The sequence below is a fragment of the Osmerus eperlanus genome, chromosome 18 (genome assembly GCF_963692335.1).
Source record: "Osmerus eperlanus chromosome 18, fOsmEpe2.1, whole genome shotgun sequence".
Taxonomy (NCBI): Eukaryota; Metazoa; Chordata; class Actinopteri; order Osmeriformes; family Osmeridae; genus Osmerus; species Osmerus eperlanus.
In genome coordinates, this window is record NC_085035.1 from 2,270,570 (window position 1) to 2,280,701 (window position 10,132).

Below are 10,132 nucleotides of genomic sequence, written 5' to 3' on the forward strand. Positions count from 1 at the left end.
GAAAGTCAGGCTTCAGATCTCTGAGGCCAGCCGTCAATTAGGACCGCATCCAAGAGATGAAGACATGAGAGGGGATCCAAGAAAAAGCATAGACCATGGAGGGAGCGTCCTCTAGAGAGACGTGATCTGAGAACAGCTGGGTTTGGGCTCCGAACCCTGCAGAAGACTAGCTTTGATCATAGCCGTTCACAGAAGCCCCCCGCCCCCCCCCCCTCCCCAGTTAGATTTTTTAAGGAATTTAAATTTTCTTTTCTCCTGTCTCTCGTTGAAATCTCCTTTTAAATCCTTTGTCTTGTGTTCATTTAGTTTCCTCTCTCCTTCCCTCCTCTCCAGTGTCGGCTCTGAGGCCGGCCTGCCAGCAGGTGTACAACCTGTTCCACCCAGCGGACCCCCTCGGCCTCCCGCCTGGAGCCCCTCCTGGAGAACAGGTTCCACCTGCTGCCCCCCTTCAGCGTGCCCCGCTACCAGCGCTTCCCCCTGGGGGACGGGCACTCGGCCCTGCTGGGTGAGGCTCCGCACGCTCTTCACACACAAACACACACACACTCACCCCACACACCAACGACCCTGTGAGCGGCGTTTGGGCGAGCGCAAGCGCGTGTCCTGTCCACATCCTGTCATCGAATCGCATCTCTCCTCCGCCTGGATTCTGTGCTGTGTCAGTCTGGTCTTTCGTCTCTCTTCCGTGTCTGTTACACGTCTTTTATTTCTGCCTCTCTCCCCCCCCCCACCCTCCCCCCCACCCTCCTCGCCCAGTGGAGACCATGCAGAGTAATCCTCACCTCCTGTTGGAGTCGGGGGGCGCAGTACCCTTGCGATGCCAGGAGGGCGGCGTCATTGAGACCTCCATTCCCGTGCCCGTGCTCAACTGGCAGGCTTTACATCCCCCCTCAGAGAGTGTGTACCCCTTTACATCCCCCCTCAGAGAGTGTGTACCCCTTTACATCCCCCCTCAGAGAGTGTGTACCCCTTTACATCCCCCCTCAGAGAGTGTGTACCCCTTTACATCCCCCCTCAGAGAGTGTGTACCCCTTTACATCCCCCCTCAGAGAGTGTGTACCCCTTTACATCCCCCCTCAGAGAGTGTGTACCCCTTTACATCCCCCCTCAGAGAGTGTGTACCCCTTTATGTCTGCTGTCCAGGCGTGCCTGTGCTCCATCTCTCCATCTTGTGTCTGTTCCTCTCTCTCTCTCTCTCTCTCTCTCTCTCTCTCTCTCTCTCTCTCTCTCTCTCTCTCTCTCTCTCTCTCTCTCTCTCTCTCTCGTCCTCTTGTCTCTCCCCTCTCTACTTCTGTCTCTATTCTGCTCCAGACACCAGGCTGCCATTCTCTTCTTTGTCTTTCTGTCTGGCTGCCTCTTAATCATTAATTATTTATGGACTGAAATCATTTCACACTCAGGCCTAATACAATTTATCCTACACACAGCGTTTATTAGATTATAAACTTCTCTCTCTCCCTGTCTCCCTCCCTCTCTCTGTCTCCCTCTATCTCTCATCCTCTTTCTCTCTCTCCCTGTCTCCCTCCCTCTCTCTGTCTCCCTATATCTCTCATCCTCTTTCTCTCTCTCCCTCTGTCTCCCCCTCTCTGTCTCCCTACATCTCTCTCTCTTTCTGTCTCTCTCTCTCCCTCTCTCTGTTTCTCTCCTTCTCTCTCGCTGACCCTCCTCCCCCTCCCTCTCCCCCATCCCTCCCCCCCCCCATAGCTGACTTGCTGCACTCCCACTGTGGCGTGTTTGTGGACACCCAGTACCCGCTCTCCCCCCAGCCGAGCGTGTCTCACGCCCGGGCCCACCGCAGGGCGAGCGAGGCCAGCATCGCCAGCCAGGTGTCGGGCATGGCCGACTCCTACACCGCCTCCAACATCGCCAACAGTGAGCTCTCCTCCTCTCTCCTCACCGTGTCTTCTGTGCTGGCGGGCGATCTTTTTGCACCTTCCGGAATCCTGCACTCGGTGTTTACGAACCGACCGAGTGTCCTACTGTAGATTGGGCCGTGTTGATGCTTTCTAACCCCCTTTTAGGCTGAACCACATGCCTACAATCGATGCTAATATTCTTTGCGTTTATTTGCTTTGTTTGCCTCCACCTTGATGCTTTCCCAGCTCACAAATGCCAGCGCAGCCCGTCCAAAAAGCTGAGCTTACTGTCTCAGCTGGCCCTGCCCTACAGCCGGCTCTCCTCCCTGAGCCCCTCCCCTCGCGCACGCGAGAGGGTGAAGCCCGCCTCGCCCCCGGACGCTAACGGCTGGGAGGGCAGCTCTGACGCCGGCTCTGACCCGACCTCCGACCTCACTGATGTCAGCTCTGACATCACAGATACTAACTCTGACCCCCCGTCGCCAAGCGTGCTGGCGGACAGGGAGAAAGGTACCCTGGGGGATGTAGGAACTGAGGATGGGGGAAGGAGATGGGGGCCTCTGTGTGTGATCCTTCCATCTCTGTCCTCCCTGGTGGACTCCGCCATAGATATATATATATAGACACTAGATGTCTTACGGCGGAGTCTAGAACGTCCGCACATGGCGGCCATCTTGCTACAGTCAACTCGCTCACCCATAACATTGTGTTGAATCTACATGTACTTTTTAAATGACCATAACTTGCTCAATTTTCAACCGATTTTGAAACGGGTTGGTCAGCGATGTCGTTATGCCACTGCATACTTCTATTCTATTTAAAACAAAATAACATAATTATTCATAAGTATGCAGTGGCATACCGACATCTCTGACGTTGATAACAAACCAAACCGTTTCAAAATCGGTTGAAAATTTAGCAAGTTATGGTCATTTAAAAAGTACATGTAGATTCAACACAATGTTATGGGTGAGCGAGTTGACTGTAGCAAGATGGCCGCCATCTCCGTTGTCCGGCAACGCGGACGAGACATCTAGTGTTTATATATATCTATGGACTCCGCCCTCTAGGAGAGATCTTCCCCAAAAAGAAAAAATGCACCCGAGCTCCTTTTTCAGCTTCCACAACCTTCTCTGCTCTCCCGGTCCAAGACAAACTAGAAAATCTTCCCAGGACCTCACAAACTCTGCTCTTGTTTTCTCAAATGGTTTCCCCTTCGTGTCTTGAAGTCAAGTGGAATTTTACATCTTACATTAATGATAAAAGCAAACAGTTGTTTTGGTAGGATCGCTTCCTAGACTCAAAGTTTGTTTCTTTGAGGTGTTCTTTGGATTGGGGCTAAAACAACAGAAAACACTCTCTTTAGAAAACAGTTAACAGCCTTTGTTGTCATGGCATGGTTATTTTAAACCTGTCAAGTAATAAAAGCTGTGCGATGTGAACAACATTGATAGGGTTCCCTTTTCACAGACAGGGGAGGCCATTTCTGAACTCCAGAGCTCCCTAACTCTCCACTCTGACCCAGTCTAGAGCCAGAGATCTCCTCCACTCCTCAACAGTCTAGAACCAGCTATCTCCTCCACTCTGCCTTGGCCTAGAACCAGCGATCTCCTTTCTGCTCCTCCCTGCCTGCCCTCTCTGGAGCCAGTCTAGAGGGCTCTCCTCCCTGCCTGCCCTCTCTGGAGCCAGTCTAGAGGGCTCTCCTCCCTGCCTGCCCTCTCTGGAGACAGTCTAGAGGGCTCTCGTCCCTGCCTGCCCTCCAGACCTCCAGGCCTTCTGTCTCCTGGTGTTGACTTACCTTAACACACTCACACTCACATTGATTTTGTTATCATGGCTGACTTTGTCTTTGCCTCTCTTTCTCTTTCTCTCTACCTCTTTGCCTCTCTGTCTCTCCTCCCTCTCTCTTCTTCCCTACCCTCCCTCTCTGTGGTCTGTAGTTGCGTCACGGTGGTGGGGCAGTAAGAGGATGGACTTTGCTCTGTACTGCCCCGACGCGCTGACAGCCTTCCCCACGGTGGCGCTCCCCCACCTGTTCCATGCCTCTTACTGGGAGTCCACTGACGTCGTCTCCTTACTGCTGCGACAGGTAACCCCACCTCCTCCCCCTCCCTCCCCCCCCCACCTCCTCCCCCTCCCCTCCTCCCTCCCCCCCTCCCCCTCCCCTCCTCCCTCCCCCCCACCTCCTCCCCCTCTCCTTCTCCTTCCTCCCCTCCCCTCCTCCCCCCCCTCCCCTCCTCCCCCCCCCACCTCCTCCCCCTCCCCTCCTCCCTCCCCCCACCCCACCTCCTCCCCCTCCCCTTCTCCCTCCTCCCCCGGCACTCCCAATGCCCAGGACTCCCAATGCCCAGGACACTGTTCCAAGCAGGTGGTAAACAGAATTCTTCCCTGCCTCCCTGCCCAGGTGATGAGGCATGAGAACTCCAGCATCCTGGAGCTGGACGGCAAGGAGGTGTCAGTGTTCACCCCGTCCAAACCCAGGGAGAAGTGGCTCCGCAAGAGGACCCACGTCAAGATCAGGGTGAGTGCACACCTCCCCTTTAATATGACCCCTCCTCTAACTCCTCCCCTTTAATATGACCCCTTCTCTAACTTCTCCCCTTTAATATGACCCCTTCTCTAACTCCTCCCCTTTAATATGACCCCTTCTTTAACTCCTCCCCTTTAATATGACCCCTTCTCTAACTCCTCCCCTTTAATATGACCCCTCCTCTAACTCCTCCCCTTTAATATGACCCTAATTCTTCACACCTCCCGTTGGAACATGGATGAGGGTAACTGATGTGATCTGTGTGTGATCATGTGATTAGAACGTGACGGCCAACCACCGTGTGAGCGACGCCGTGTTCTCGGAGGACGGAGCTCAGCTGGTGGCAGGCCGCTTCATGTACGGCCCTCTGGACATGGTCACCCTCACAGGGGAGAAGGTAACCACGCCCGAGAACACTGACTAGATCCTCTCCTCTGGAGTGTGTGTGTGTGTGTGTGTGACCCTGGAGTGTGTGTGTGTGTGTGACCCTGGAGTGTGTGTGTGAGACTCTGGAGTGTGTGTGTGACTCTGGAGTGTGTGTGTGTGCGTGTGACTCTTGAGTGTGTGTGTGACTCTGGAGTGTGTGTGTGACTCTGGAGTGTGTGTGTGCGCGTGTGACTCTTGAGTGTGTGTGACTCTGGAGTGTGTGTGTGACTCTGGAGTGTGTGTGTGCGCGTGTGACTCTTGAGTGTGTGTGTGACTCTGGAGTGTGTGTGTGACTCTGGGGTGTGTGTGACTCTGGAGTGTGTGTGTGACTCTGGAGTGTGTGTGTGACTCTGGAGTGTGTGTGTGTGCGTGTGACTCTTGAGTGTGTGTGTGACTCTGGAGTGTGTGTGTGACTCTGGGGTGTGTGTGACTCTGGAGTGTGTGTGTGACTCTGGAGTGTGTGTGTGACTCTGGAGTGTGTGTGTGACTCTGACCCTGAGCTAATGCTCACCCTCTCTCCCTCTCTCTCCGCCAGATCGACATCCACATCATGAACCAGCCGCCCTCTGGCGAGTGGCTGTACTTTGACACAGAGCTGACCAATAGCAGTGGGCGGATCTCGTACATCATACCGGAGAACAAGAAGCTAGGCATCGGGGTGTACCCCGTCAAAATGGTGGTCAGGTAAGTTAGACTTTTTCGTGGTCGGACACTAGGGTTAGACAAGCCTGGTTCGAAAAAACGGTGGTCAGGTAGATGTTTAAAAGCTCTCTGCTTATTCTGCTTATCCCTTTTTCTACGTTCTATCTCTTCTCCCACCCTCCCTCCCTCTCTCCTCTATCAGAGGCGACCACACGTTCGCAGACAGCTACCTGACCGTGTTGCCGCGGGGAACAGAGTTTGTGGTGTTCAGCATCGACGGGTCCTTCGCCGCTAGCGTGTCCATCATGGGCAGCGACCCCAAGGTCCGCGCCGGGGCGGTGGACGTGGTCAGGTAGGACGCCACACCCGAGACTCCTGTCCTGCCCTGTCCTCATACTACTACAAAAATCTCAACAGAACATTCTAAGTTGTCGAGTTGTGTTAATATGTCCTACATGTGCACATATACTGTAGACAACTAGTCTCAATTTATAGGTAGGCCTTTAGTGTCAATCGCCCTCGCTCACTCCCTCTCTCTCTCTACCTCTATCTATCTGTCTCTCTACCTCTCTTTCTATCTATCTACCTCTCTCTCTCCCTCTCTCTCCCTCCCTGACAGACACTGGCAGGACCTGGGCTACCTGATCGTGTACGTGACGGGCCGTCCAGACATGCAGAAGCAGCGTGTGGTCGCTTGGCTGTCTCAGCACAACTTCCCCCACGGCATCGTGTCCTTCTGCGACGGCCTGGTCCACGACCCCCTCCGCCACAAGGCCAACTTCCTCAAGTCCCTCATCTGTGAGGTACGGTCACAGGCCATGCCCCTCCGATTCCCTAACGTCCTGCTGGGCTTTTTCTGTGTCTGTCCCTGGGGCCCTAACCCTGCGGTGAACTGTTTTCTCCAGGCTCACATGAAGATCTTCGCAGCCTACGGCTCCACCAAGGACATCTCTGTGTACTCCTCCATCGGCCTCCCTCCCTCTCACATCTATATCGTTGGACGGCCCACCAAGAAGATGCAGCACCAGTGTCAGGTAGGTCATCGTCAGGTCGGCCATCTTGAAGACCATCTGATGGGATGAGCTTTTTGTCGAGAGAGGACTTCTCTCTTTCGAGAGTCAAATTGGTCTCTTTGTGAACTTCACTCAGTTCTGTATATACTTGAAGCCTCTCGCTTGTGACAACAAGGAGTCAGGGAGTCAGGTGGCTGAGCGGTTAGGGAATCGGGCTAGTAATCTGAAGGTTGCCAGTTAGATTCCCAGCCGTGCAAAATGACGTTGTTTCCTATGGAACGCCGAGTTAGTCAAAATTAAATAAATAAATAGGTAAATAAATAGATAAATACATACATAAATAAATATGGCTATGAAATAAATTCTGAAATTAAAAAAAGATGGCAATAAATATAGCATAATATAATTATATAGCTGAATCCATTTACCGACATCAATAAATAAATACATTTATTTATTTCAAAATGACGTTTTTGTAAAGAAAACATTTATTTATTTCATGGGATTTTTATTTCCTAATGCCATCCATCCATCCATCCATCATCTTCCGCTTGTCCGGGGGTCGGGTCGCGGGGGCAGCAACCTAAGCAGGGAGGCCCAGACTTTCCTCTCCCCGGCCACTTCCACCAGCTCTTCCTGGGGGACCCCGAGGCGTTCCCATTCCAGCCGAGAGACATAGTCCCTCCAGCGTGTCCTGGGTCTTCCCCGGGGCCTCTTCCCAGTGGGACGTGCCCAGAACACCTCACCAGGGAGGCGTCCAGGAGGCATCCTGATCAGATGCCCGAGCCACCTCAACTGGCCCCTCTCGACGCGGAGGAGCAGCGGTTCTACTCTGAGCCCCTCCCGGATGACCGAGCTTCTCACCCTATCTCTAAGGGAGAGCCCGGACACCCTGCGGAGAAAACTCATTTCGGCCGCTTGTATTCGCAATCTCGTTCTTTCGGTCACTACCCACAGTTCGTGACCATAGGTGAGGGTAGGAACGTAGATCGACTGGTAAATAGAGAGCTTCGCCTTTCGACTCAGCTCCTTCTTCACCACAACGGACCGATGCAGAGCCCGAATCACTGCGGACGCCGCACCGATCCGCCTGTCGATCTCGCGCTCCATCCTTCCCTCACTGGTGAACAAGACCCCGAGATACTTGAACTCCTCCGCTTGGGACAAGATCTCCTCCCCGACCCGGAGATTGCACTCCACCTTTTTCCTAATGCCACATTTATTTATTTTTTGAGACTTTTACACACCCCATTTATTTCCACATATATTTCCACACCACATTTATTTCCACACCACATTTATTTCTGTGCTGTATTTATTTCCGATCTCACATGCAAACGAGAGGGGCGTGGTTATCTTTGGACCAACGCAGCTGCACACAAGATCGAAGGCAGATAGGGACACCTAGATTCGGTAGATGGAAGACATTAGTCGTGTCAGAGATCGCATGCTGGCCTTATAGATCAAATTGATCAGCATGGCTTGTCAGGATGTATTATTTTGGCAAACATTGTAGATTTTGTAGAGGTACTTGGGCGGATAAGTGCTCTACAGAACATAGATATTGAAGTCTTAAATACCACCTAGGAAGACGTAGTGGTGGCAGTGATTGTTAGCTTTGCAGACGAGTTACACGTCACACGAGCTAAAGCAATGTTTACAAAGGTAACTTCAGCGCTACGTCGCAGCTATCAAAGACCAAGTCCCCACACGTAGGCTACTAGGTCACCGCCATCACTCCCATTGGGAACCAATGATAAAAAGGCAGAGACGACACAGACATTGTGGGCAAAGCTTGTCTACATTGTATGCTTTTCGGCAGTGCAATGCCACTGTCACCCCCCATACAGGTAGCTCTACAGCTATCCCCTTAGCACAGGTGATGGACACCCGCGGTGTTATCGCCCTGGTTTCCAGACTACCTGGTTTTTGTAAGCATGCGAGCTGTGCGTTCACCTAACAGCAGCAGCTGCCGTTGGCCTCTATCACCAGATTCGTCACAAATTCACACAACATTCAACATTATTGGCGAAGTTCAAGTAGCATGTCATATCGCATCTCAAGTCGCTGCTGTAGGCTAATAAAACAGTTGCAAGCTCTTGTTGTGGCTTTCTACACTTGCCGTCTTGCACACAAACACGGTGCTTGATAAGTCTCAAACCATTTAAGACTTAGCACTTATCCGCTCAAGTACCTCTACAAAATCTACAATGTGTGCCAAAATAATACATCCTGACAAGCCATGCTGATCAATTTGATCTATAAGGCCAGCATGACACGACTAATGTCTTCCATCATCTACCGAATCTAGGTGTCCCTATCTGCCTTCGATCTTGTGTGGAGCTGCGTTGGTCCGAAGATAACCACGCCCCTCTCGTTTGCATGTGAGATCGGAAATAAATACAGCACAGAAATAAATGTGGTGTGGAAATAAATGTGGTGTGGAAATATATGTGGAAATAAATGTGGTGTGTAAAAGTCTCAAAAAATAAATAAATGTGGCATTAGGAAATAAAAGTCCCATGAAATAAATAAATGTTGTCTTTACAAAAACGTCATTTTGAAATAAATAAATGTATTTATTTATTGATGTCGGTAAATGGATTCAGCTATATAATTATATAATGCTATATTTATATATTTATTGCCATCTTTTTTTAATTTCAGAATTATTTTCATAGCCATATTTATTTATGTATGTTTTTATCTATTTATTTACCTATTTATTTAATTTTGACTAACTCGGCATTCCATAGTTTCCTTGGGCAAGGCACTTCACCCTACTTGACTTGGGGGGAATGTCCCTGTACTTACTGTAAGTCGCTCTGGATAAGAGCGTCTGCTAAATGACTAAATGTAAATGTAAGGAGACAACGTTTGGAACTTTTTGACAGACTTCCTGACGTGCCGATTGGTTGATTGTCCCCTTAGTTCATCGCGGATGGCTACGCGTCCCACCTATCCCAGCTGGAGTACAGCCAGAGGACCCGCCCCGCCAAGACCGCCAGCGCCCGCATGGTCCTCCGCAAGGGCAGCTTCGGATTGGGCGCCGCCGGAGGCGACTTCCTGCGGAAGCGCAACCACATCCTGCGAAACATCAACTCCAATCCTGGGCCTGGAGGGGTGGGAACTGGCTCTCCCGGCCAACCAGGACGGACGGAACGCACGCAGAGCCAATGCGAGGGCGAGCGCGGGGCCGGGGGGTTCGACCCCAGAGCGACCCAGAGGAGCATGAGTATAGCGTCAGGGTGCTGGGGACGAACCGGGAGCACCAAGGAGGGGATGGGAGGCCTGCTTAGCCCCAAGTAAGGCACACCGGACTGGGCCGGGGAGGGAAGGGAGGGGTCCCTAGCATGGATCTCAACCAAGGTTTCCACTTTTTAAACTTTGGACTGGACCTGGAGGAGAGGGGGAGGGAGGATGGAAAAATGGAGGTAGAATAGAGAGAGGGGGAGATAGGGATGGAGAGAGGGGGGAGGATGGAGAGAGTGGGAGGGATCATGATGAATAAAGGACAGGGGGAGAGGAAGAGAGGAGTAGGGACTGGGGGGAGAATGGATGTAAAGGAGGAAGAAGAACAGGGTCAGACTGCATGAACATAGGACTGAAGGACATTTCAGAAGAATAGTGTCAAAGACAAATCCAGAAAAGAAACATAAAAAGGG

At 51.7% G+C, this 10,132-nt stretch overlaps 1 pseudogene; it reads left to right on the top strand.

Annotated features, from left to right (window-relative positions):
* LOC134039061 (membrane-associated phosphatidylinositol transfer protein 2-like) overlaps window positions 1–9,869 on the top strand; it is a 25,070-nt pseudogene extending 15,201 nt beyond the window's left edge.
* The last annotated feature ends 263 nt before the right edge of the window (window positions 9,870–10,132 follow it).